Below are 27,753 nucleotides of genomic sequence, written 5' to 3'. Positions count from 1 at the left end.
CCATGTAACCACTGCATAGTCAAAAAACAAAATGATATCAGCAACCCTGGAAGTTTCCCACATGCCCCGTCTTATCATTGCACTCCTCCCTCGATTCTAACTGCCTTCCACTTTTAGCATTATAGATTATTTCTATAGATTATTATTATGTAACTTTAACCCTTTAGATTGTGTACTTGAATTTTATATAAATGACACATCTATTCTTTAAAATCTAATTTTGCTCAATATTCATGAGATTCATCAATATAGTTGCATCTAGCAAAATTTTATTAATTATCAATGCTGCTTATTATATTTGTGTATATATGTGTGTGTGTGTGTGTGTGTGTGTGTGTGTATGCATGCCCTTGAAGGATACTTGTCTGTTTCCAGTTTTTAACCAACAGTGAGGCAATGAATATTCTAATATATGCCTCTTGGTGCATATACATACACATTTCTGATATACTTGGAAGTGGAACTTTTGGATAATTTGGTGTGCATATCCACCTTTAGTAGATACTGTCTATTTTCTGATGTTGTGCCAATGGGCTGTGCCATTAGCAGAGTGTGAGAGTGCCAGTTGTTTCTATACTCACCATCACTGAATTATCAGTGTTTCCTAATTATAACCATTCTGAAGAGTGCGTAGTGATATCTCATTGTGGTACTAATAGACTTTTCTCAAATAATGAAGTTGTTTTCAAATCTTGGTGTTTTCATTTGAGAAGTGCCTGTTCAAGCTACTTGCCCATTTTCTCTGCCATCCTTCCTTCCTCCCTCCCATCCTTCCTTTCTCCCTCTCTCCCTCCCTTTCTCTCTCTCTCTCCCTTCTCTTCTCTTTATTCTGTTTTCTATTCTTTTTTCTTCCTTCCCTTTTTTCTTTCTTTCAAATATACCAATTAATTACTCATATATTCTGAATTCAGAATTGTTAGATAGTGTATTTCAGATATTCTTCTCTTGTATAGCTTGCATTTTTACTCTCTTCATGGTGTCTTTAGATGCAAAGAAGTTGTTATTTTTAACACAGTTCAATTTCTCTCTCTTTTCCTTTATAAGTTGGACTTTTTGTATCCTGTGTAGAAAAGATCAGCAACATTCTATCTTGTGTTAGGTTATAGAGGTTTTATCATTTTATCTTTCACAATAGGCATATGAATCAAGATTTGCACATTTGACCCCAACAAATAATTGAAAATATCATATTTTAACTGTACAGTTGTATACAGACTGTATAGCCATTTTCATAAATCAACTGACTGTGTGTATGTGGGTATATTTATGGATTTATTCTAGTCTGTACTTTATTCAGTTAGCCTGAGTATCTGTCCTTGGAGTAATACCATAGTTTTCATTACCCAAGGTTTATAATCAGTTTTGCTCACATGAAATATAAGACTTTGGAAATTATTTTTCTAGATTGTCTTATCACTTCTGGCCCTTTGTATTTCTACTAAAATATTATATGCCAAATATTTTTTAGGACTTCTACAAATTACTCTATTAATGTTTGTAGAATGAGTTTATGTGTATTAAATGAATTTTGGAGCTATTTTAATTTATATCATTTAAAATTTATTATTTTCTAATTTTCATTACTGGTACATAGAAAAAAGTAAATTCTGTATATTGATCCTATATTCAGTACCCTTATTGGATCATTAATATAATAAATAGTAATCAATATTAATTACTACCATGGGTAATATTTTATATTAATATTGCTAATAACATCAATATTCATCATTGTTAAACTGCATGAGTGAATAATTATTAAATGAAATAGTTTTGATTTTTCATAAACATAATCATGTTAATGAATAATGGTAGTTTTATGATGTTTTCCCCCCAAATTGCAATGTTTTTTTAATATCCCTCATTTCACTGACTAGGACCTTACACAATTTGTGTATTAACTTTAATAATATTTATTTTTGAATTTTAGCTAATGCTTTCCTGTATCTATTGAGATATGAATATGATTTTTCATCTTTATATTGTTAATAAGGTGAATTGCACAGGTAGTTTTTCAAGTTAATTAACCATGCATTCCTGGAGGTAGGGAGGGAACAATTGGTGATGTATTATTCTTTTTAATATATTGCTAGATTTCATTTAATAAATATTTTCTTTGGGCAGCCCGAGTGGCTCAGCAGTTTAGTGCCGCCTTCAGCCCAGGGTGTAATCCTGGAGACCTGGGATCAAGTCCCATGTCAGGCTCCCTGTGTGGAGCCTACTTCTCTCTCTGCCTGTGTCTCTGCCTCTTTCTCTCTGTGTCTCTCATAAGTAAATAAAAATCTAAAAATAAATAAATATTTTCTTTAAAATTATTGTATCAGTATTCATAATGACTGGGCTTTATTTTAACTTTCTTTTAATAGCTTCATTAGGTTTTGTCATCAAGATTAAGCTGGTTTCAAAAACTGTCTTCTTTTTTCTGGCAGGCTTAGTGTAAGATTGGTGCTATTTTCTAAAAGTTTGAAAGACTCCAGCTATCTGATCTGGAAATTTATCTGTAGAAAGTGTTTTAAAAATTTATTTAATTTCTTTAATAGATTTAGTAATAAAGAAATCTGCTCTTTCTCCTTGTGTTTATTTTCAAGTTCCTTTCAAGCAATTTCCATTTTACCTAAAATTTCAAATTTAGTGGCAAATTTTGGTCATAATCTCACATATCAGTATCTATAAAATCTGTGATAATGTTCTTTTTATTCTCAATATTTTTTAAAATATCTTGTTTGAGGTTTACAATTATATTTTCTTTCATAAAAAGACAGTTTTTGGCTTTTGTATTGATTTCCAGTTGCTGTGTCAAAAATTACTACAAACTTGGTGGCTTGGAATAACATAATTGTATTCTCTTAACAGTTCTCAGGGCTGATATCATGGTGTCAGCAGAACTGCACTCCCTCTAGAGGTTGTAGAGGATAGAGGATAATCAACTTTTTTTTCCTTTTCTAGTTTCTAGAGTTGCATTTCTTGCCTTGGCTTGTAGCCTTTCCTCTTTGTTTAAAGCCCAAAGCATGGCATCTTGCTCCAGTTGTCTCATTGCTTTCTGACTGTAGTCAATTATTTGTCTGCCTCTTTCTTTCTTCCTTTTTTTTCTTTTAAAGATTTTATTTATTTATTCATAAGAGAGAGAATGAGGGTGGCGGGGGGGGGGGGGGGGGGATGGGGAGGGCAGGGCAGAGAGAGACCTATGCAGAAGGAGAAGCAGGCTTCATGCAGGGAGCCTGATGTGGGACTCAATCCCGGGACTCCAGGATCATGCCCTGGGCTGAAGGCAGGTGCTAAACTGCTGAGCCACCCAGGGATCGCTGTCTGCCTCTTTCTTATGAAACACTTGCAATTACATTTTAGGGCTACTCATAATAAATCTAGAATAAGCTGCCATTCCCCAAATCAAATTTAGCTACATCTGCAGTCTTTTGCTATACAGGTAACACTCAAAGGTTGCAAGGATTAGAACCTGGATATTTTTTCTTTAGGAGCCATTACTGAGCCCACCGCAGGTTTGCTGACCTTTTTTCCTATTATATTTTTGTTGTATATGTTATAGTTTCAGCTCTTATTTTTACTGTTTTGTTATCTTTATATTCTAGTTTTACTAGATGTTCTTTTGAAATAGCTAGATAACTTATTTGGAAGCTTTTAGAAAGTTCTAATATGTGCATGCATGTAAAGTTTTAGTATCTACCTAGCTTTTTCCCACAAAATTTAATTTGTAGCATTACTATTATGGCTCATAAAATATATTTACATTTTTATTTTTATTATTCATTTTAGCTTAATTCCCCTGGTGTCAAGTTGTAGTTTTAACCTTGATTAAATGGTGTTTCAAGTCAGTTGAATGGGTCATCATATCATCAATTTAGATAAATGTTCCATGGGTACTTGAAAATAATTTAGTACTTTGGTACTTTTAAAATAAATGTCCATTTAGTTTGGATAATCATCATGTTGTTCAAATATTCCATATTCCTACTGATTTTTTTCTTGATAGTTCCTCTCAGTTATGGCAAGAAAATGTGAGAAGGTCTCCTACAATTACTGCAGATTTTTCCATTTCTTATTTGAAATCTATCAATTTGTGGATTTTTTATTTGGAAGCAATATTTATGCTGAATATACGTTTAAAATTGTTAAAAATTCTTGGTGAGTTGACTTATTTCATTGTAAAATGTCCTATATATTTCCATAAATGTTTTGTCTTAGTGGTCCTATTATAGATATACCACTTTTATTTTAATTAGTACTCAGGCATATCTTTTTACCTTTTATATCAAAGCTGTATGGTTACCTTTAACTTTTTCATTTTTTAAAAATCCGAGGTTTGTCTCATGTAAGTATCATACATATATATGTTTTTAATCCAGTGATTAAAATCTGTGACCTTTTCTCCCCCTTCCTTGAAGTAGTTTGTATAGTTTTAGTGTTATTCTTTCTAAATAACAAATTATACTCTGAGGTTAAAAACATCTGAACTTAGAATTTTTTGGTGGATAAGTATTTAATTACTGATTTAATGCCTCTAAGAGTCACATGACTTCTAAAGTTTTTCTTATTTGTTAAATTTCAGTAGATTTGGCTTTATAGGTTTTATAGACATAGGTCTATGCAAACTTTGTTATTTAGAATTTTGTTGCTTTATTTCTAAAATTTCTGCAGCAGTTAGAAATAATTTTCTATGTATGTATTGGAACAACTTCATTATCACATTTTAAAAATCCTTCATATCTATTCTTTCATATGGGATCATTTTCCTTCACTCTAAAGAAAGTCCTTTTGTTTTTCTTGTAGTATGGGTGTACTGACAATACATTTCTCTGGGAATGTCTTTATTCCCTTTCTGTTTTTGAAAGATATTTTTGCTGAGTATAGAATTTTAGGTTGGGATTATATTTTCCAAAACTATACCAATGTCATTTCATTGTCATCTGTTTCTTATGGCCAATGTGGAGAAGTAGATTCTCATTTTTATTGTCATCCTGTAGACAGCATTACTCTCCCCCTCACCTCACACTGTGACTCCTTTTGAGATTCTCTTTATATCTGGCTTTCAGCATCTTGACTACAATATTCCCAGGTATAATTTTCCTTTTCCTTATCTTACTGTAGTTCACTGAGTTTCTTGAATATGTGGGTTGATGTCTTTCATCATCTCAATAAATTCTAATTTTTAACCATTATTTCTTCAAGTATTGTCCCTCTCATTCTTCCCTCTTCATCTGGGACAGCAAAACCTATACATTCTTACAGTGTTCCAAATCCCTCCTGCATTCCCTTATGGCTTCCTTTTTTCTTTCTATATTCAATTGAGAAATTTTCTTCTGTCTAGCCTTCTAGTTTACTTACCTTATGTTGTGTATAGTCTGATGTTAAACTCATTCAGTGAGTCCTTAATTTCTGATATTGTATTTTGTAGTTCTAGGATGCATATTATTTTTTATAGATTGCAATTCTCTGTGTTTATTTTCATCTATTTTGTCCACTTCTCAATTATATTTATCATATTAGTCACAATTATTTTAAAGCTCTTGTCTGCAAACTTTAATCTCTGTATCATCTCTGGATAAGCTTCTTAAAACTTTTTTTTATTGTTAGCTATTTCCTTTTGCTTCTTTACACATTTAGCAATTTTTTTATTGTAATTTTGACATTATGAATGTTATTATGGAGTGTCAATGATTTTATCTTTCATCGAGAAGGATTGAGTTTTGTTCTGGGAAGTAATTACATTTCCGGCTGATCATCTAGATCATGTAGAGGCCCCATTTCTTTTTGTGCTTTGTTACTTTTGCCTGTGTACTACATTTGTCTATGAAAAGGTATTCCTTTTGAGGCCAGGGTGAAAGTGCATTCTACCAGGGAAGATTTAGATTTGCTTCTAACTAGTGCATGTGAGTGTGACCAATAAAAGGCATTTTTAATCCAGCATACATCTTGCAGCTCTTAGGCATCTCTAGACAGCAAATCTACTAGAAGGCTGGCCAGAGACTGCATCTTTTCAAACATTTTTCACTTTTTCTTTCTTTTCTCTCAATCTTTCTTCTTGTACCTACAAAACATTGCTTACGAATCACTTTTACATTGGTGCAAAACCCTTTGTGTCCCAGATTAACGTTAGAGAGAATCTTCTCTCAGACTCACTGCTATGGGTAAGCTCTTTGCCCTGACTTTCCCATTCTGCTCACACCATGTTTTGGCAAATTTGGCACACATCTTCAAGGTAAGAGCAGCTTTTTGCTCATGTGTACAACTTAAATCCTTATGTTTCCTTCTCCATCCTTAGATTTCTGTCTTTAGTTTGTCACTTCTTTGTCAGCAATTAAATGAATTTAAAGGGATTTTAAAATATTTTCTCTAGCATTTTAAGTTTTGTCATTGGAGGTCTGATCTAAACAATTAAGTTACTATTGGAAATAGAAGTTCCGTATATTTTTGTTTTTAATGTATTGGGGAAAGAAAATATGGCCTTATGATAAGTATTTTTAGAAATTTATTAAAACTTTTTTGGTATGGTAATAATACATAGTCAATATGTATGAGGTTATTTGAAACAAATGGTTATTTTATTCTTTGTCAGATATTATGTTATTTGTGTATATCTTAATTATTTATATATCTGTTACACCAATTAAATAACCTTTAGTGTTTCTATGTTTATATTATTTAATATTTTTCTTTTTTAATATTATATATATTTACTACTTTGTTGTATACTTTACATATCCAATACATGTACTTTATTTTACTATCATAGGGGATTTTGAGGGTTTTTTTTTTAAGTGTTTTTAGCAGTTTTAAATTTATCATGCTCAGGGATAGTGAGAAGGTTGGTAATGAATGGAGAAAATAGCTGAATAATTGTGAGGTCAAAGCTAAGATCAGCAGTAGAATAGCTTGGGTATAGTGAAAAGGCTGGTAAGTTAGGAATGCCAAGATGTTTGGATTTTTGTGTTATTGGGGCATGCAAAAATCTAAACAATAAAGCAGCTAATAGGTCCTAACATACATACTTTAATTTTGTTTCCTTCATGTGCTTTTCTTGATGAAAAATTGTAACCAAATAGAGCTGTGTTAACTCTTGGTAAAGACTTAAAAAGATATATAACTGTCATTTAAAAAAATGAATTCATAAGGAAATGTATTGTTGTATGCAGATTTCCAGTGGAAACCTGCAGATGCTCACATAAGAAACATTCTTTCTACTCTTTTGAATAAACATGTTGCAAGCCCAGTACATTTGCATACCCAAGAGAATAATTGTTTCAAAGATATGGGCTGTGAACACATGTGGTTGTCTACCAGATTATGAACACCAGACTTGAGACATATATTTTTCAGGTGTACAGCTTGAGGAAATTATTGAATACTCAGCACAAATGCTATGTCTTGGGGAATATTTGGAGAAATGTAGGTGCTACTGTATTTTGAATAATCAGTCCCTCTAGCTCTCATTGCGACTGATGGAAAATTTATTTTATTTTCCCTTGACAAAGGGAAAACAAAATTGTAGCTATCTTACTGCATAGTTTGTTAAGCAATTTCCATTTTGTGCTTGCATTTCACAGATGTTCTGAAATGGTTAAGCCAAAAAGGCGTGTTTCAACTCATGAGTAACTTATAACAAAATATATTCCCATCAATTGGCTTTAAATATACATATACGTATATATGTATATGTATAATATACAACTAAAATAACACTGTTTATTAACTACCTGGAATTAAAATAGAAACTTTAAACATGATAAATATATGTGTTAAATATATAACACTAAAATATATTAAATATAAATAAAATGTAAAATTTAAATATATATGTGTATATATTTATATACATAAATATCTCATTGATAGGTCAGACACACAAAAAGAAGTACTTTATAGGTCAGCATAATCCTTTCTTGCTTTATGAGTAAGAACTTACAAAATCACATACTATGCCTGATGTTTGACTTTTCACTTTTCTTTTGTACTTTATTACAGTGGGGCTGACAGTTATTGAAAAATATTTAGATGCACAAGCAGCCTAGCAGCTCCTATAGATCTGAAGAAGCTCAAGTTCTCAAACTATTACCTTCAGAATCTATTGTAACTTATGCTCATTAAATTGGCTCTAGGTCTCATTTTTCAGAGTAGCCTCCAAATAACCAATTTCCTAAAATGTGTCCAGTGTCAGCCATCCCTCCTCTTAAGAGAACAGCTAGTTGAAATTGTCCTGATAAAAACTGGGCAACCATACAACCTGATTTACCCAGGCCTGGAGTAATTACTACTAGAGCCCCTTAATGCTTTCAAAAGGGACAGTTTTGGATGATTAATTATTTGGCTGCATTATATTTAAAAGGCTAGGATTCATAATATTTTGAAGAAAAAAAATTAGTCTAATATTAATTCATGCACTGTACCCCCCACCAATTAAAGCATTCCATTCATTATCAAACATGTTTTCCCATGTGAGTATGGGAACATGTAAGTATATTGTTTCTTCTTATTTTGGCTAAAAGTATATTCAGGGTTCTTTAGCTTAGAAATTATATAAAACATAACTGTCTTTTATAATTTACTTAATGAATTCTTCACAAACTTCTCTTAGGATTTTCCTGTGGTAGAGTAAGGAAACTTCTTCATATTAATGCAATTTATTGGTGGTTGGTATATCCCACAAAAATTTGTGTTTATTTTCCTACTATTATTTGCCTACAAATAAGTCTGAAAATATAAACAATTTATAGCAAATATGTTTGCTATGTCAGCTAAATGTATTTAAGTAAGGAAAAACTATTCCTGGGAATGGTGTAAAAAATTTCACAGTAACTAACCAATTGCTTTATATTAATTTCCATGTATCATCGGTCATTGAATTTTTACCTTAAAGTTCTGCTCTTCTTAGGTCAGATTTGCAGATAACTAAGTCTATTTTTGGATATATTTTCTGTTTTATAGTAAAAATTTTGACCTTTAGTTTCTCTACTCTAGAAATCAGAAGATCAGAAAGCTGATTAGACATCAGACCAGATGGCTTGTAGGAGCCTGTATCACTAAGCTCCCTGTCTTACTAGGAGTATGTGTTTTGCACATATACATGAAAAGCCAAAACTGTCAAAAAACATGAATGTTTTTGAACTTTGGGTTAAAAAGATAACAAGAAACACAAAGATTCATGAAAAAATAAGTTTTACAGATCAGATGCACTCAGCCCAGTCTTCTAATCATCTATATGTAAGGTACTTTTGTGTAATTATAATCATATATATGATCCTAGGAGACTGTAGGGGTCTCAAGTAACTTGTGTTCAGAAATTCTATAGGTAATAGGGACAGTCATATTTTGAAAAAGATTTTAAAACAAGGAAATGTAGTCATCAAATAGTGTTTCTGATTAACATTCAGTTATTTTAAAAAATGTAGAAAATCATGTAACCCTGAAAGCATTCCAGGTAACTAGTTTTATTTTTAAGTTTCTATTATGACTTACAGAAATATTGGAAATGTCTTATTTGTTTTGTTGGGGTAAAAAGTCAGCAGCCACGTACAGAATGTACCATCAGACACCAAGCTTGCTCAGAGTTCAAAGTGAACCGAAGTGCTGCCTTTTCTCATTTTTACAATTTGATTGTATCCCTTTATCATTGTTATTGATGAATAGCAGAACTACTATATTTTAATATGCTCACTTATCCTGTTTATCACATAACATGCTTAGTTTTAGAGTATGTGTCAGATGGTGTTCAGGCTTATAATGGAATGTGACTCTTTTAATATGAGAAGCTAGAAATGAAGAGGCTACATTTACTTTTTCTTCTTTGTTTTTTTTTTTTTTTTTCCCTCATTGGAAGAAGACCCTTGATTGCTAACTTTCTCATTTTCAAGTGACAGAAACTGTCCAGCTATCCTTTGTAACAACAAGTAAGCTTTAGTTCCTTTGTTCCTGCTCATGATCACTGGTAACTTTAAGATAATTAATCGATTATTATCTTCTATAATACGTAGCCTTAACTACTTGAACATAGATTCTTATATGTGATAAATTTGTAAGCCAGCCTTCATGAGTTTAACAAGTGTGCAGTTGATAAGTCTTTGTAGTTCCATGGCAAGTATAGCCATTACTTTTCAAGATCGTAAACCTTAAGCATTGTCCTTTGAGTCTGCCCTTGTCCCAAGACTTGCCAAACCAGGGTGAGCATCCCTGAGATTTTCTTGCTTGCAAGAAAACCTGAGTTTTTATGGCGTCATTATTGACGAATCACATCTACAAGGTTTTTAGAGTTTTTCTCATTGAGTCTGAAATGAGAGCTAGAAATCAGGAAGTTGGTGTTCAGACATATCAGAAAAGTGAGGCATTTCTATGCTGGAAATACATAAAGCAGTGAGAAGATTGCAGAGTAGTTGGGCAAATTCAGACAAAATTCAGATACTTTTTATTCCTAACATGGAATCTTGACTAGATGTGATTATTAGAATTTGGGATTGAGCTCTGCCTCACATCTTCAGGCAAATGATTCCCCACCTATATACAGTTTGCCTTTTACAGTTATTGATATAGTATCTTGTAATACCAAAACATCACTTAAATCCTCAAATTTTATGAGTGATATAATTTTAAACAGGATGCAGGAAATGTAATCATAATACCCCAAACCAACAGGTACATTTCAGAGAAGCAATAATAACATAGAAGCCTGTGAGTTATTTAAATGAAGTAGATATGTTTTCTTAACACCTAATAGATTATCCCAAATAGAATACAATGCACATATGTTACATTCTTGATTAAGCTCTACAGTTTGTGCTGTCTTTACATTCTTAGTTTGTGTTTACTCTAGGATAGAAATCACTTCAAAGGTTAGATGTTTTTAGAAACCATTTCAGTTTTACATAAATATAAAGTTTCTAAATATTTAAGAGTTACCTAATGTAAATTTGTTTCCTTTCAAAATTTGTTTCACAAGAGCAGGTAATATATTTCCACTCTCAACTGCTCATTTAGATGCTTTATTTCTGAGTGTAGTTTCTCCTCAATATTTCTTTCCACAGAATTTTGGAATTTTGTTTCTCTCATGTTTTATTGAAAAGGCTCTCTGCCATTATATCCTTTCGTTTTCCGGTTTTATCCTTTTGTCTGAAGGCACATTGCAGCATGGCTGGTTTAAGGATTCTAGACAGTGAGAGAAATGGATAGCCACAAGACTATCTCTAGTCAAGGTTGAAAGAGAGCACGTAGCTTTCTAAACTGAACACCGTGAATGGGGGACATTTAGGTTATTGCCATGACAATTCTAATTGTTGGAACTTTATTCTTATTATGGTCTTTATTCAGTTGGATTCACCCTAACAGCACACATGGACGAGTCACTTTAATTTCTGGGCTGGTTTTGGAGAACATGTATCCAAGAATCATCATCTTTTTGTGGCGATAACAAAACACACGGTCAAGGGGGGTCTAAATGGAATTGCATTTTATAGGCATGCAGAGATCGGTATGAAGTAAGACATGCACTCTTTGACCCCTGGAGGCTCTCTCTGACAAATGATGGGGCTACATTTTAAATTACAGGAGATTCCAATTACTGTGAAATTATGGGGCTAGGTGAGCTCCCTCTATGGGCTAATTTAACGTCTGCAAATTATATTTCTTCTTCTTCCTCTTTTTTTTCTTCTTCCCATTTTTCCCCCAACAAAGCCTCTGTGTGGCCTCTGGGATGGGGTGGCCGCCTAAGAGCCCAAAGGTTGTGCTCCTTGGAGCGTGTGCAAGATGGCTGCCCCAAGGCTGTTTGAAGCTGGCGCGTTTGAAGCTGCCGCGCGTGTTTGAAGCTGCGGCATTTGAAGCTGTCGGGCTTGAAGCTGGCGCGTGTGTTTGAAGCTGCGGCATTTGATGTTGCTGAGGACGTTTGTAAATTTGAGACAGACTTTAATATTGTTAGACGGTAGGGGAGTCCTTTTCAACCCCCTTTTCATTTTTTTTTTTTACTTGAACTTTTTAAAAAGTTTTATTTAACTTTTTTTTTTTCCTACTATTTTAACTACTTATGTCAGCCGAGGAATGCTGTGATTCACAGCCATTATTGTAAGGAGGCTGTTATGTATTTTTAGTGCTGCTGGGACCATAGGAATTCTTGAGTGGCTTTGACTGGATACAACAATGTGGAGAATAATCCCAACTGTGAAAAGTGCTACTGTGGCCACAGAACAGTACAGAATAATTTTGAAAAAGGGCAGTCTCCTTGTTGCTTTTAGAAGAAGGCCGAGTGTGCCCGCTGTTGCATTTGCAAGATTGATGAGTGTAGAGGTAGAACAAATGTATGTGAGTAGAAGAAGTTGGGGATGCATAGGTGGAGGAATTAAATTTGCAGTGTTCCAGGAGCAAAGCGTTTTGTAATTTCCTCCCATTATTGTTTCCTCTAAATTCTATAAGAACTAGGGAAAAGGTGGATGTTATTCTGAAACAATACCGTCAATCCTTTGGACGATACTGTAAAAATGAATGGTGCTTTATATGGAGAGCATCTATCTGAAAATGTGAGAGAGAAGGGAATGAGTATTGCTGCTGTTGGTAAAGGAAAGAAAACAGATGCTTCTCCTATAGTGTGTACTGTGTGGCTTGGGAAATACTTTGCTTGGAGGAACCCTAGATGTAGAAGTGAAAAAAAGATGGAGAAAAATTTGGAAGGAGCCATGAGTCGTCACATCCCAAATGGACGTGATGAGAAATGCTTTGGTTTTGGATGCAGATCATTTTTCACTTAATTCCAGGCCTGGAGCAACATCATGCACTTGCGTGCAGAGTTGATGAAATGACGTGTTCTAATGTTTTCTGTGGTTCTTCTCCATTAGATTGTTTGGGACAGAAAGCTCCTTTGATGGGCCTGCCGTCTGTGTTTTTTCCTTTGGAAGTACAATGTTCCATTCTGCCGATGATCATTCTCTTGAAAATTAAGTAATGGTTTCTTGATATTAGCCATTTTGTCAGCACTTGAACCTGTTTCTTTACATGTTCACCATTAAGTTTTTTCATTGGGTACAACATATATTCTATAATGTCTACATCTACTATTCAGTCATATTTGGGTTGTATATCTACCCAGGACTGAGGTGCTTGGTTCAGTATTTCATTCATATTAGCAAAGATCTACAGTTCCTTCAGTTCACAGAAAAATCTGTGTATTAAATGCGTATCATTAAAATTGAACTATTGTCTCTTCACCTAGATGCAGTTAGAACTGGGCTTTATTCTAATAAATAATTTTAATATGTGCTTTACCTGTTTTAAGAGTAAGGTGTTGTGTCTTGCACATCTTTTGAATGATGAAAACATTTCCCATGTCTTCATAGAACAGATGATCTTAGGCTTTATTTTCTTGCAAATAACTGTTTTCAAGGATTTCCCTTCATTAGTTCAACATTTCTGATTTGATAGGACTAGAAATTTGCTAAATATTTTCCTATGTATCATATAGATGCGTTTTCCACTCCCAACTTTTCATTCTTAGCTCCTTCAACTGTATTTCTTTGAATCTATATGTCTTCTCCATTCCACTGGCAAGTCATTCTCAGACTCTCAGTCTGATGTACTAATAATCTATTTAACAAATCATTTTATAAGTCATAAGATATTAAAAGCTAAGTCATGTGGGAAATACACAGTATTTGTGGCTCTGCACATTTGATTTATCTACTGTTTCAAAACTTGGTTATAAACTTTCATAACTCAAAGAGAGATGACATTATGATATTGATTTTTTAGTTTTTTATTCTAAAATCTTCTGATCAGATTCTTTCTTATTCCTCAACTTCTGTAATACTCATTTGATCCATAATATTGCTTTTTTAGGTTTAGGATTTTAAAGAAATTTTCCTACTCTTCACCATAATATAGTCTGTACAGTCCAGTAATCTACATTTGATGACAAAAAAATTACTTGAGAATAATTGAACACACATGCTTCAATAACTACATGCCTTTTATCATAAATTTGCATAAGCATATCCATAGAAAAATAATAAATGTTGTGAAGCTGATATATCTTTGTATCAGCTTAATCATTTGGGCTCCATGTTCCATATCACTCTTGTTCCTTGCTGGTTTGTGCTAAGAAGTTGCTTCTTATTGTAACAATCTTTATTGTGTGTGTGTGTGTGTTTTTTTTTAAATAGTTCTTCATTTTTGCTCTTTTCATTTTGTTTAATTAAAATTAATTGCAAATAACTTTTCTTTTTAATAGATTTCTGCACAGAGTGCTTCTTTCAATAAACTCCATAAAACAAAGGCCATTGATCCAAATAATGCTTGCTCTTCCTTGACTCTGTAGGTTTTTTTTCCCTCTCTCTAACTTGAGTGTTTTGTCCTATATCCAAATAATGCTTGCTCTTCCTTGACTCTGTAGGGTTTTTTTTTTTTTCCTCTCTCTAACTTGAGTGTTTTGTCCTATATCTATTTTTTCTGGCTCTATCAGTGTTTTCTTCCATCCTACCATGATGGAGTTTACAATTTGCATCCTGTGGTAGAGAAATAATAAGAGTAATTCCTGAGCTGGATTCAAGGTGACATAGCATTTTTCATTACAACGGCACCATGACCCCAGGTTTTGCAACTCTTAAGAACAGTATCTCCATTATAGAGCCAGGTTATTGTCATTTAGCCATTCGTCCTCAATATCACATAGGCTTATTGATTTGATTTATTAATAGTTATGAGAGTTGTTATGATCTCACATTGTTCATTTTTTTATTGTTTCATCAGTTATCCTCTTTTTAAGGCAGATGCAGATTAGAAATTTTACACATAAAATTTATATTTTTTTACATTCCTTTATAAAATCAGCTTTATTGAGGTATTATTTACATAAAATAAAACTTACCTGTTATTAGTACATATTTCAATGAGTTGTGACAAATGTATGTATTGTGTAACTAGTACCACAATTACCATGTTGAACATTTTCATCATTGCAAAAATGACTTCCCTACTGTTTTGAAATTGGTTTCCCTACACTCACTCCCTGATCCTCAGCAACCTCTAATCTTCTTACTTTTGCTATAGTTTTGTCTTTTTCAGAATTTCATATCAATGAAATCATACAGTGTGCTCTTTTGTGTCTAGCTTCTTTCATTTAGGGTAATGCTTTTAAATTTCATCCATGTTATTGAATGAATTAATAGATTTTTCCGTATTATGGCTGAGTAGTATTCTACTGTGTTGATACTCCACAATTTGTTTATCCATGTTCTGTCTCATGAACTTTTTTGCTCTTTCCAATTGGAGTGATTATGAATAAAGATGCTGGAAACATTTGCATATAGTTTTTTCATGTGTGAATCCAAGTTTTAGTTTCTCTTGGGTAAATATCTAGGAGTATGATTGCTGAGTCACATGGTACACGTGTTGAATTAAAAAAAAATATTTAAATGTTTTCCAGAGTGGGTGAACTATTTTGCATTTCCGTCAGAGATGTATTAGAGTTCCAATTATTCACTACCATCACCAACACTTGGTGTTGTTAGTCTTTTTAATTTTAGCCATTATAGTGAGTATTTCTTTTCAATATTTTTTCAATTGTAATAATTTATTTCTGTTTTACCAACTTTATTATTACTATATCTACTCAAATGCATTATGCTTTTAATTTTTTTCACTTGTTATATTCTTTATAACCTTACTCTTTTGAGGGCTATGAATATATTTTTATTTCTTGCTTTCTTTTAGGGCTTGATAAGGTCAAGGAATTTAAATCCAAATATACATATAAATAGACCAGAGTCTTGAGTGAGCATGTTAAATAGTTGATTTTTGCCTTTATTTTTTAAGAAGTAGGACTATAATATTTGATAAAGGTTATATCTGACTTAAGATTCTGGGTTTTATTGGTGTCTATTTAGTATTACAAATAGGATTGCATATTTAAAAATACTAGCAAACTGATTTTTTAGTAACTAGATTTATCAATAAATTTTTACACATCTTCAACAACTGAATGATCACTATACAACTCAGCCCTGCCATTTCCTAAAATGGCTCTGTTTTTATTCTTTGCCTCATTAGACAGCTTAGAGAACAGTGTACCATTGCCCATTAAAGAAGCCACTTTTATTTAATCCAGTACCTACTAGCATTTGTCAGAATTGGTGATTTTTTTAACCTTTTTTTTTTTTTATAACAGTAACGGTTCTCAGATCTCTAGCTTTGTTCCCTGGATGTTAAAAAGACATATGGTCACTTTGTGAAAATCCTTCTTTAAAAATCCAGTGTAAATGAGAATCATCATCATCTCCATCACTCTATTCTTTTCCATCTAAGAGTGTTTCATTTCAATATGTGCTGGAACTCTGATTTTTCTCACTAAAGCTCAGTTACTAGTTCAGGATTATTACTTGGCTAAATAAGATTTTTTTACTAAGAAGTTTATATAGCAATCAAAATTGAATGCTAATGAGTTGCATAGCTATAAATTCTCATTTCTTAAAGAACCATATCTTAGGAGTCAACCCTTATTTCAGAAAATGATTGTAAGATGATCTTTAAACCTTGGTTAAAGTATATTCTTTCTCTCGTGAGTTATTTTACTGATTTCAGTATTTGAAGACAGGATTGCTATACAAACTTCTCAGTTTTGTCAGATCATAAGTAAACAATATGATACCACAAAGTGAAATATAGTTGCTGCTGAAATCATGAATTAATCCACTTTCTTGGAAAGCTCACTCTTAGTTCATTGATAAGTTTCCTGTTGAATGGGAAGTATTTTTCCATGTCACATTTTCTCATAAAAGTACACATTCTGATTTAAAATCAGGATTTTAAATTATTTTAGAAGCTAAAGACGTTAGTGTGTTTGCAGGTGATAGATTGAATAATGAAGCTAGGGAATTGTGGTATTTTGGGTTATCTTTTACCAACAGTTTGACAAATCAATTTCATATTTCCCTATTTCTATGTTCAGTTCATAATATTGACTGTTAAATTTTTCCATAGAAGTACTGTCAAGCATGAGGGACTGGAATCTTTTTTGATATTTGGAAGAAAAAAAATTGTTGATAAAACAATATCAGAAGCAATGTAAGTTATTTTATACAATTCACTGTAGTAACAGTAGAATAATGCTTGTTCTACAGTTAGACTGAAAATAAAAGAACACTTTGCAAAGAGTTTGTTTTAAAAGTGATTTGGTCTGAAAATTTAGGGGTCATTTCTTAGTTAATCAATATTCCATATTCTGTGAACATTCTGGGTTTTGTGGGTGAACTAGTTGGTTTAAATACTTAAACACTTCTTCAAACCTGAGATTCAGTTATTCCTTCAAAGCCTTTGTATTTGTATTTGGGGCTGATTGAGATCATTCCAAGTACCTGTTCTTAGGTCATCATTAGGTATGCCTAACAAATAACCAAATGCACATATCTTTACACTGGATTTAATTTTTGTTTTCTAGAAAGTCAGACTGTTTTCTATGGAACATGCACTGTGTGGATTTTTCTGGTGTCAAAATCCCAGCAACCAGGGGTAATTCTGAGTATTTGCTTGTGCCCAAATCCCTAAAGAATTCTTGTATCTTACTCTTCCATAATGGATATCTTCTTAGTCCAGCCTAAATCCTCCCTGGCAATTTGCATCACAGGAACCCCCACATCTGTTGTATAGTAGGGTTGAATCCGAGGGAATTAAGCTCTCCCCTTAGGAGCTATTGCTGTCATTCATGCTACACAGAGGGGGGGCATTCCTGCCTTCTCTCTAACTCCAACCCCATAGCCTAGCCTGGATAATTCTTAATAGTGTGTGATCCAGAAAATTAATTAACTATTTTAGTACACTGCACTTTTTAAATGTGATTCTTATAAACTGGGACACTATGGCATCATCCAAATTTAAATCTAAATATTTCAGTGGGAATCGTAATATGGGTGTTGCCTGATGATTTTTGATAAGATTAATTTTGAATTTTATTTTGAAATTTTCATCTCATTTTAAGGAAAGGAAATCTATGAGAGAATATTTATTTACTTCTTTTACTAAGTACAGATATTTGTCATACCATACTTTTGATTATTTATTTGCTGTGTTCTACTCTGGGTTACTTCATGATTGTTCCTGTGAAAAGTCTATAGCTTGTTTATTGCTTCCAAATTATGTGTGTCAGAATTGATTTCAAAATAAGTTTTTAGAATAATTTTTGAATCAACTGCTTTCATGCTTTCTAAGAAGTTAGAAAAATATATATTGAAAAGTCCCATTTAAGATATAATGAAAATGCAAAATACCTTGATATATCATTAACAAGAAAAACACATGGGAACTATATAATGAAAATGGTAAAAGTTTGCTGAGACCTAAGACACAATTTTATCAACTGAAGATTAAATATATTAAAGGTTATCTGTTCTTCTCATAATAATTCATAGAACTGATATTACCTAATAAAACCACAGTAAGTTTTTCTTTTTTTAATTTGCCATAGTAAATCTAATGTTTATCTCTCAGTATGAACAGGGGCAAATAGCCAATACAATTGTCTTATAAGTTATAAAGCTACAATACTCAATACAGTGTCATTTTGACAAAACAATGGAAAAGAAGGAAAATCAAGACAGATTCAAATATGTAAAACTTACTGTGTTGGTATCACAAATGAGTAGGGGAAAGTTACACTATTAACAAGTGGCTCAGGGACAATTGCTTAACACTTGGAAAAAATAAATTAGATTTAGTTTCACCTCATATCATATATCAATATAAATTCCATATGAGTTAAAGAGAGAAATGTAAAATAAAAATATGAGATCTCTGGAAACCTATAAAAACTATAAAAAATAGAGTCCACTGGTTGAAAGTAAATGATGAATAGTTTTAAGCATTATAAATAACTTTAAAAATCACAAGGGAAAATCTATAGATTTGACTACATGAAAACTTAATAATTTTTGCATGACAAAAAAACAATACCTGGTTAAAAAATAATAACCTAAAAAATAACTAATAGCAGCAACTATTTCAAATGCACCCATTAATATATCACTCAGAATTAACCAAAATTGTTGATATTTTGGTGAATATTCTTGTAGTCTTTGTGATCTATCATACCCCTATCTGTCCATTAATTGATCAATTGATTTATCCATCCACATATTTACCTTTGTATCTTACTTTCTATCAATTTAGTTTCATCCACACATACATGAATGTTTTATGTAATTGATATGTATTATTTTCTAGAAAGAATCATAGTGCACACATTGCTTTAAACTTTTTTTCACATAATGTATTTTTAATTGCTTTCATGTTATTACATGTTCTTCTACGACATATTCAATCTTTGTATATTACAATGTGTCAATATACCGTGGCTTATTTGACCAAATTCTCCTACTTGGCATTTATGTTGTTAACAGTTTTTCGAAAGAGATAGCTGAACATCATTGCACAGATCAGATTATTTTCTAAGGGTAAATTTGAAAGGTTGGATTTACAGTATGCAAATACTTCAGGTTTTTGTTGCATGTTCCTCACCTGTTCCTCAGAAAGAGTTTTAACTTTTACCTTTCTACCAGCAATGCATTGGAATAATTATTTCTCAGTCTTGCAAGCACTGTCTAATATGGTTAACATTTTATGTAAGTTAAATAGCTTGGCAATATATTATTGTTCTTTTACTACGTATTTTTATTACTAAAATAATAAGCTTTTTTCTGTGTTTTATGGCCATTTTTTTCTTTTGTGAAATTTCTGATCATGTTATTTACACCTATTTTCTATTGACATTAATCTCAGTATCAATTTTCAAAAGTTCTGTTCGTACTCAATTAAAAAAATAAAAGGATAAATAAATTTAAATATAATAAAAACTGTGAAGTATCTTCACAGCGTAGGGCATGGAAAGACTGTGGAGTTTGATGTTGTTGAAGGAAGAAGGCACGGAGGCAGCAAATGTGACAGGCACTGGTGGAGTTCCAGTGCAAGGCAGAAAATTTGCAGTAGACTTGTAACCAATTTATAGACTTCTCAATGTGGCAGGGATCCTCCCCGCAATTCCCAGGAGAATTACTAGAATAGTGCGAGTGGGAAAAGGAGGAGAGCTGCAAGAGTGCTCCTCAAGGCCAAGCCCAACAGCCTGGCCCTCCCGCACCTGAGTTCCCACCTTACTAGGGTGGAGACCCTATGGGCATGAACCACAGCCTTTCAACCCTCCAGCGAAGGGAGGGGTGATGGCAGGAGCTGGCAACCATGGTGCAGGAGAACAAGGTAGGTCACAGACAGGATACGTATTTGGGTACAGAGCACAATTCTTCAGGGGTCCTCCTCAACACAGGCAGCCTAGAGAGGATCGAAGTACAGAAAGTAAGAAAAGTCAAGGGATGAGGGCCAAGGTCAGCAGCCACTTCAGCGTCAGTACCTCTGCAACTTCAATTATCTGTGCAGACATCCAGAAAACCCTAAACCACAAAATGACAAAGAGCTAAAAGCAGCCAATCCACCAGCTGAGAATTCAATCCCTTTGGGAGGCTGAGCAGTGGGGGACTGAGTAAATGCAGGCTTACCATCTCTCCCATCATCTGATTTAGTCATGCAACAGGCAGAAATCAATATGAAATTACAACAATAAGAAAACAAAAAATTGGAGCTGAAGACCATAAGTGCTTGCTTTTTACCCCCTGACCAGATGAATAGAACTATCTGCATTGTCTATGCAACATGGGATTTTTATTATTTTTACATAAGGATGTCTCTTTTTGGTAATGTCAAACGTGGGGTTCTTTTTCTGTTTCTTTTAAGCCTGTTTGTTCCTCAACATACCTTTAAAGGTTAAAGGTTTAAATTGTTTCACGTCTGGTCAAGTTGAAACTTTTAGGGGTCTCATTTTAAATTTGTAATAAAAATTTACAACTTATTTTTTTTAAAGCCAAGAAAGGTTAAGCACCTATTAATAAAGGTCTTAAATAATAACAAAATTTGCTAGAGCCACTCTAGGAACTCAGGAAACCCGTGTAGTAGCTAAGTTACTGATTTATGATAAAAAATATAACTTACAAACATCCAGGTAGAAGAGATGCATGGGGCAAGAGCCCAGAGCTTCCAAGCCCTTTCCAGGTGTGTCTTTGTCCCAGCACCTTCATAAGCATATAAACCTTGAAGCTCTCTGAACCCCATCAGCTTGGGTTTTACATAGAAATGGTTGATTAACTCATTGGCCATTGACGAATGATTTAACCTCTAGCTTCTCTTCCTCTCACCAGAGGTCAGGAGATTGGGAAGGAAAATTCTAACCCTCTATGACAAGGTGGTTGCTCTGGTGACCATTCTTAGGTAATATAGGGCCTTCCTGAAATCACCTTATTAACATAACAAAGACACCTGTATCACTCTCAGCATTTAGGAAATTCCAGTGGTTTTAGAGTTCTGTGCCAGTAATGGGGACAAAGACCAAATATACATTTCTTATTATAAATCACAATATCACAGTAGGTGACTCCTGTTATTGGAGAACTTACAGTGTAAAGTCATAATAACCAGTAGGCTAGTAAGGAAGCATAACCAGTATGCCTGGATTGGTCTTTTTCTAAACTATACAATTCTTGCCACTCAATTTTACTCATATTTGTGAATTATTAGCCCCTTGTGTGTTTGCTTTTAAAAGAGCATGAGTATCAGTGCATAGCACTGAAAGCAGTGCATTTTCATTGCCTGGATCCTTTTCAAAAATGCAGATTATGATTCAGTAGATTTTGTTTGGGACCTGAGATACTACAGCACTACTGCCAAGTCCCCAGGTGAGATCACTGTGTTCCTCTTGAGTAACAAAGGTTAAGAAATCTGGTATTGATACTTCTAGTTCTCCGTAAAGTAATAGGTAAAACATGAAATAGTAAAATTGCACTACAGCGAATGATTGAACACTTTTTGAGGATCAAGTGAGGTCCACTATCTGCATCTTAAAAGATCATGATAATTTATAGATGTTATTTAGATAATGGGAGTTGTTTCCTGGAGAAATGTGTGGGATTGATGTAAGGGGGCTGGTCCTCGGCCCATGGTTTGAGTAATAAGGTCTTTTTCATATTTTTCTTTCAGCTTCATTGAGATATAGTTCACATAAAATGCATACAAGCATTTCTAAAGCCTTAAATGGATGTAAATTCGTAGCCATCCAGTATTAGAAATTGATAAGTATCATTAAAAAGTAAGCAATCTGAGCCACTACCAGCTATACAGAATTACACAATGTTTCCTTTTTGCTACTATCCACTTCCCCTTATGGGAGTTAGCAAGAAATAGAACTACCCAAGCCTAACCACCCCTTTTCTTGGCTTCCCTTCAAAGAATGAAACAAGTAAAAGGTTAGCACCAAGCTTTTCTGGAACTGTTGACGTGGGGTTGGTAACACAGCACATCCAAAAAACCAGGTGAGTCTAATCAGCGATTTGTCTGAAAAGCAAGGGATGAGCAGGATGGCAGGAGCTGGAGCTGACGGTTATGGGTAGGGATGGATCACCCAACAGATGGCTCAAGCCCATGAAGGCAAGAGCAAATGCCATAGCTGCACTGGGTAGACTGAAGACAAAATTTAGACATTAAAGACTGACTTATGGGGCACCTGGGTAGCTCAGTCAGTTAAGCATCTGCCTTCTGCTCAGGTCATGATCCAGGGGTCCTGGGATTGAGCCCTGCTTTTGGCTCCTTGCTCATGAGGGAGAAGCCCTGCTTCCTCTCCACCTCCCACTTGTGCTCCCTCACTATCTCTCTCTTTCAAATAAATAAATAAAATCTTTAAAAAATGACTACTTTTATTCACTGTGCATGTGTGTGTTTTTTCCCTGATTATAACAATAAATCATGTCCCATGTAGAAAATGTGGAAGTAATAAAAAATATAAAGAAAAAAGCCTATCATTAAATCATATATCAGAATAATATTACATGATAATGTAATAATATCACCTTTATCACTATATCTGTAGTTACATCCTTCTTTTAAATTGTCCTTTTTAAAAACGTTTGATGAGAATATGGAGTCTTAAATGTTATGAAGTATAGGAACCTTCAACAACTGGAAGTTAATGACATAATACTAAGTGAGTGGGTTATCTAGGTCTAGAGAGAGAAGCATGTTGCCTCGGGTCTTTGCATTTTATCTGCCCCAGAGACACTACCAAGAGTGCTATTTGGAGAGAAGCAAGGAAACCTCATGTAGGGCAGTGTTTAGCTGCTAGTCCAGATTTTGCCAAAAAATGCTTGACTCAAAAAAAAAAAAAATGTTTGACTCCATTTCTGCCCAGTTTAAAGACTCACACATGTTATATAAAATATTGAACTATTTTGAAACATGAGTATGACTGCATTAGAATAGTGGTTCATATTTTTCTTTTCTCAAACTAGCAAATATCATATGGAGTCCAGAGAAAAGTTGACCAACATGTCTACAAGAACAGATGTCCCTAACCAATACTTTGAACATTTATTCTTCTAGAATATTAGCTGCGAAGGTAATATAATCCTTCTGGATATATTTGTCATGTTTGGATTTTTTTTTTTTTTTGGCTGTCCATGAAAATGAGTTGTTGGTATTATTTGTGATCTTTGATATTAAAGGAAAAGTAGTAGTTTCTAAATTTTGAGCCTTTTCTAATGTTTTACAATTTATAATGAAAAATTTTAAAAGGCCTAATCTAGGTTAATGATCAAACTGTTAAAGTATGACTCCACAGGATGCCTTACCTCTGAGAAAGACATTTAGTGCTAAATTTATAAAGTTTTATTTTGTGGAGCACCAAAAAGGGTCATTTTCAAGTGAGCAATCCTTTTAATCTCAGTTTTGCCATCTGAAAACCACTTAAGTATTGCCCAGTTCAAGGGCATACATTATATCCAATCCCAAGTAACATAATTCACACTTTCTCAAATACTATAGTGTATGTTTTTCTCTTTGAAAAAATATTACAATATATCTGATGACATACAGGTCCCAGTGCAAACTTTACCACAGATGAGAGATTACTGTATAGTTTCTTGGAATGAGAGCTCTCAGAGGGCAGCTGGGGAAGATGAATGTGTCTTCCTAGTTCCTTTGGTTTCCTAGGAAGTTGGTGTACAATGTGGAAATTCACCGTGTCTGTCTACTTCAGAGAAATATTCATTATACTTATTTTGTCAAGACATTGCTTCTGAGCTTAGATAAATGAAGTTTTTCCTGTGCCAGTGGGAGTTCACCACTACTTATTTAGACAATGCACAGATAAATTGATTCCTTTCTTTTTTTCTTTTCTTTCTCTTCTTCTTTTTTTGGATCATAGCCATGCTCATTCATTTAGGTATTTTCTGTGGCTGCTCTTACACTAAAAATGCAGAGTTGAATAATTGAGATAGAGACCTTTGGACTTTTTAGCAAAGTCTAAAATATTTGCTGTCTGGTCCTTTACAGAAAAAGTTTGCCAACCTGAGTATAGAGGGATGGCATAGAGGAGCTGATTATTGAGCCATCCACTTCTTCACCCATTAACCATTATTCATCTGACAAATATTTGGGGTCTTTATCATATAAACCACTGGAAAGAAAAGAGAATCTTGACCACCCTTCTGGTAATATGCAGAATAGATATACCTTGAACCACATGTCCAATGAAAACACTTTAATTTAAAAGTAGAATAAAACTTAAATTACAGAGCTACCAATAATTTTTGGTTTCCTCAGAATTTCAAAATACTGTGTTGGTGGAAATCCAGACATGTAAGTCAGTACTAAAATGGACTTTGCCTGGTAAGCCTTTGTATAGCAAATGATCTTGATCTTTGGTTTTGATGATCACAGGATGTGAAACAAATTTACTGCCTGTGTAAAAGCAGGATGTGTTTTAGGAGCTTATTGCATGACTTTGGCTGCTTGTTTCAGTTTAAGAGTGAATTAGAAATAAACTTACAGAAAGAGAAGGAATTTCCTATATTAACGTTAGTGGTAGCTGGAGAGGGTTGGAGAAACATCTCTGTGACTTCATAGCACAAACCAGCCTTGTTTGAATTAATATATTCTTCACGGAGAAATGAAAACAAAGCAAGCAAATAGAAATACTTCATGCAAACTATTTATTTTAAGTAGGACCTCGCTTAATTGTCTGGGACTTGACAGGGATAAACAGAAGTACACTTTGAGGGAAATTAGTTTCAACCTCAAGTACTTTTAGGCCTCAAAGAATTCTCAAAGATCAAGTTACAAAAGATGAGAGTGAATAATCAAAAATTAAAACTTGCACATACACACAAGGAAAGAGATTACCATGAGGGCCAGTAGAAATAAGGCACAGCAATTGAACCTGAAAAGATTTCAGGTAATGAATTTATGCAAATATAAAATGTATACACCATGAAAATATTAAATACAAATATGGTTAGTATGTTTCAAAGTTGGGTAGGAAAATATGAATAAGAACTATAAAAAAGATCAAGCAGATTTGAAAAATCTGATGATATATTATTCATAATTTCAAAATATTTCAAAAAGTGGGTTAAATAGCAAACTATATGGAGTTAAAAGGAATGTTAGAGAACTGGAATATCTGAAGAAATCATCCAGAAAACAGCACAGAAAGATAAACAAAAGGATAAAAAATACGGAAGAAGAAAGGTTGAAAGATGTATTAAAAGGAAAAAGCACCATATTATACCTCATTAGATTCCTAGAAGAGAAAAATGGAATGTAGAAGAGGCACTGCTTAGAGAAATAATGGCTAGGAATTTCCAGAACTGATGGAGAACCCTTAATTTTCAGATATAGGAGTCTCAAAGGATAAATTAAAAAAACCCAAACCTAGAAACCTTGAACCTAGAGCCTGCAGAATGCTGAAGCACAGAAAATATATAAAAGGCCACTCAATTAGTAAAAACATTTATACACAATGAACAGATGATTAGATTAAATGGACATTGCAATCAATATTGGAAAGTGACAGGCAGTATAGGATTGTTTTTGTTTGTTTGTTTGTTTGTTTTTAATTTATTTTTTATTGGTGTTCAATTTACTAACATACAGAATAACCCCCAGTGCCCGTCACCCATTCACTCCCACCCCCCGCCCTCCTCCCCTTCCACCACTCCTAGTTCGTTTCCCAGAGTTAGCAGTCTTTACGTTCTGTCTCCCTTTCTGATATTTCCCACACATTTCTTCCCCCTTCCCTTATATTCCCTTTCACTATTATTTATATTCCCCAAATGAATGAGAACATATAATGTTTGTCCTTCTCCGACTGGCTTACTTCACTCAGCATAATACCCTCCAGTTCCATCCACGTTGAAGCAAATGGTGGGTATTTGTCATTTCTAATAGCTGAGTAATATTTTTAAACAGCATACAGAAAACAACTGTTTACCTATAATTATATATCAAAAAAACTCTCCTTCAAAAACAAGGCAACATGAAGAAAATTCCTGAAAAGTGAGATGGAGAGACCTTATCACCGACATTCTCTTTCCAAAAGGAATTCTAGGGGATCCCTGGGTGGCTCACCACTTGAGCGCCTGCCTTTGGTCCAGGGCGCGATCCTGGAGACCCGGGATCGAATCCCACATCAGGCTCTCGGTGCATGGAGCCTGCTTCTCCCTCTGCCTGTGTCTCTGCCTCTCTCCCCTCTCTGTATATTCTCATGAATAAATAAATAAAATCTTAAAAAAAAAAAGGATTCTAAAATAGGTCCTTTAGAAAGGAGGTCAATCTCATTTGGAAAGTCTAAGATACAGAGAGAGAGAAGAGAGAAAGAGATTGAGACAGGGAGAAAGTTTGTGGGAAAAGCTAAACATTGACTAAGTCTAATTTGAAGATACAATTAACTAAAATACAATCACCTGAATAGTATTTGTCTGGAGGAGGTGATTGGAGTTAAAGATTTATCTTCAGGCTTTAAGTTAAATATGCTTATTAAAATTAATAAGGCAACCACTAACAGATAAAACATATATATAGATCTCAAATTATATAGAAAACTATAAGGAAAGAAGTATCGATAACAAAACTCAATGTAAAAGTCAAATGAGTGAAAAAAGGAACAGAAGTAAAGATAGGATAAATAAAAAGCACCAAATAAAAAAGTAAATATATAATTATAATCAATAAGTGAACAAATTTTTTAGTTAAAAGACAAAATGAGGCCACTTGGGTGCTTCAGTCAGTTAAGCATTTGCCTTCAACTCAGGTCATGATCCCAGATGCTGGGATAGTCCAGCATCAGGCTCCCTACTCAGTGGGGTGTTTGCTTCTCCCTCTCCCCTTGCTCATGCTTTCTTTTTTTTGCTTTCTCCCTTTCACAAATAAATAAATAAAATCTTTTTAAAATTTCAAAGACAAAATGGATTATTTCATTAGGAGGGTAGAACAAACTTAAAAAAGACAAAATAGATTTCAGCCTTAAGCAAATGAACACAAAAACTTAAGTTACAAGATGGAAAAAGATGTACTAGACAAACATTAACTAAAGAAATCTATTCTAGACAAAGTAGTACAAGATATAGAGATTTAAGGCAAAAAGACAAAATATGAAGTAGGTCAAGACATTGAGGAAAGTTTCCCTTAATTAGGAAGATACAGACATTCTAATCTTTATGTGTCTAAAACTATAGGTTTATTTTTTTTTATTTTTTATTTTTTTAAAAACTATAGGTTTAAAATATACAAAGGAAGGACTGAGAACTATAAGAAAAAAAATGATTATGTGCACCAACTTATTGGGAGATTTGTAAACATGTCTTTAGATATTCACAGGTCAAACAACTGAAAACCCAATGAACAGGTTTTGTG

General features: G+C 33.5%; 2 pseudogenes; one reads left to right on the top strand and one right to left on the bottom strand.

Moving 5' to 3' along the window:
• Positions 1–21,271, bottom strand: part of LOC140600276 (cofilin-1-like) — a 65,838-nt pseudogene extending 44,567 nt beyond the window's left edge.
• LOC140600483 (Y-box-binding protein 1-like) lies at positions 12,133–20,504 on the top strand (annotated as a pseudogene).
• Positions 21,272–27,753: the final 6,482 nt, after the last annotated feature.

This window comes from Canis lupus, chromosome 11 (genome assembly GCF_048164855.1).
Source record: "Canis lupus baileyi chromosome 11, mCanLup2.hap1, whole genome shotgun sequence".
NCBI lineage: Eukaryota > Metazoa > Chordata > Mammalia > Carnivora > Canidae > Canis > Canis lupus.
Note: the sequence above shows the minus strand (reverse complement) of the source record. Positions and strands in the feature narration are given on the sequence as shown.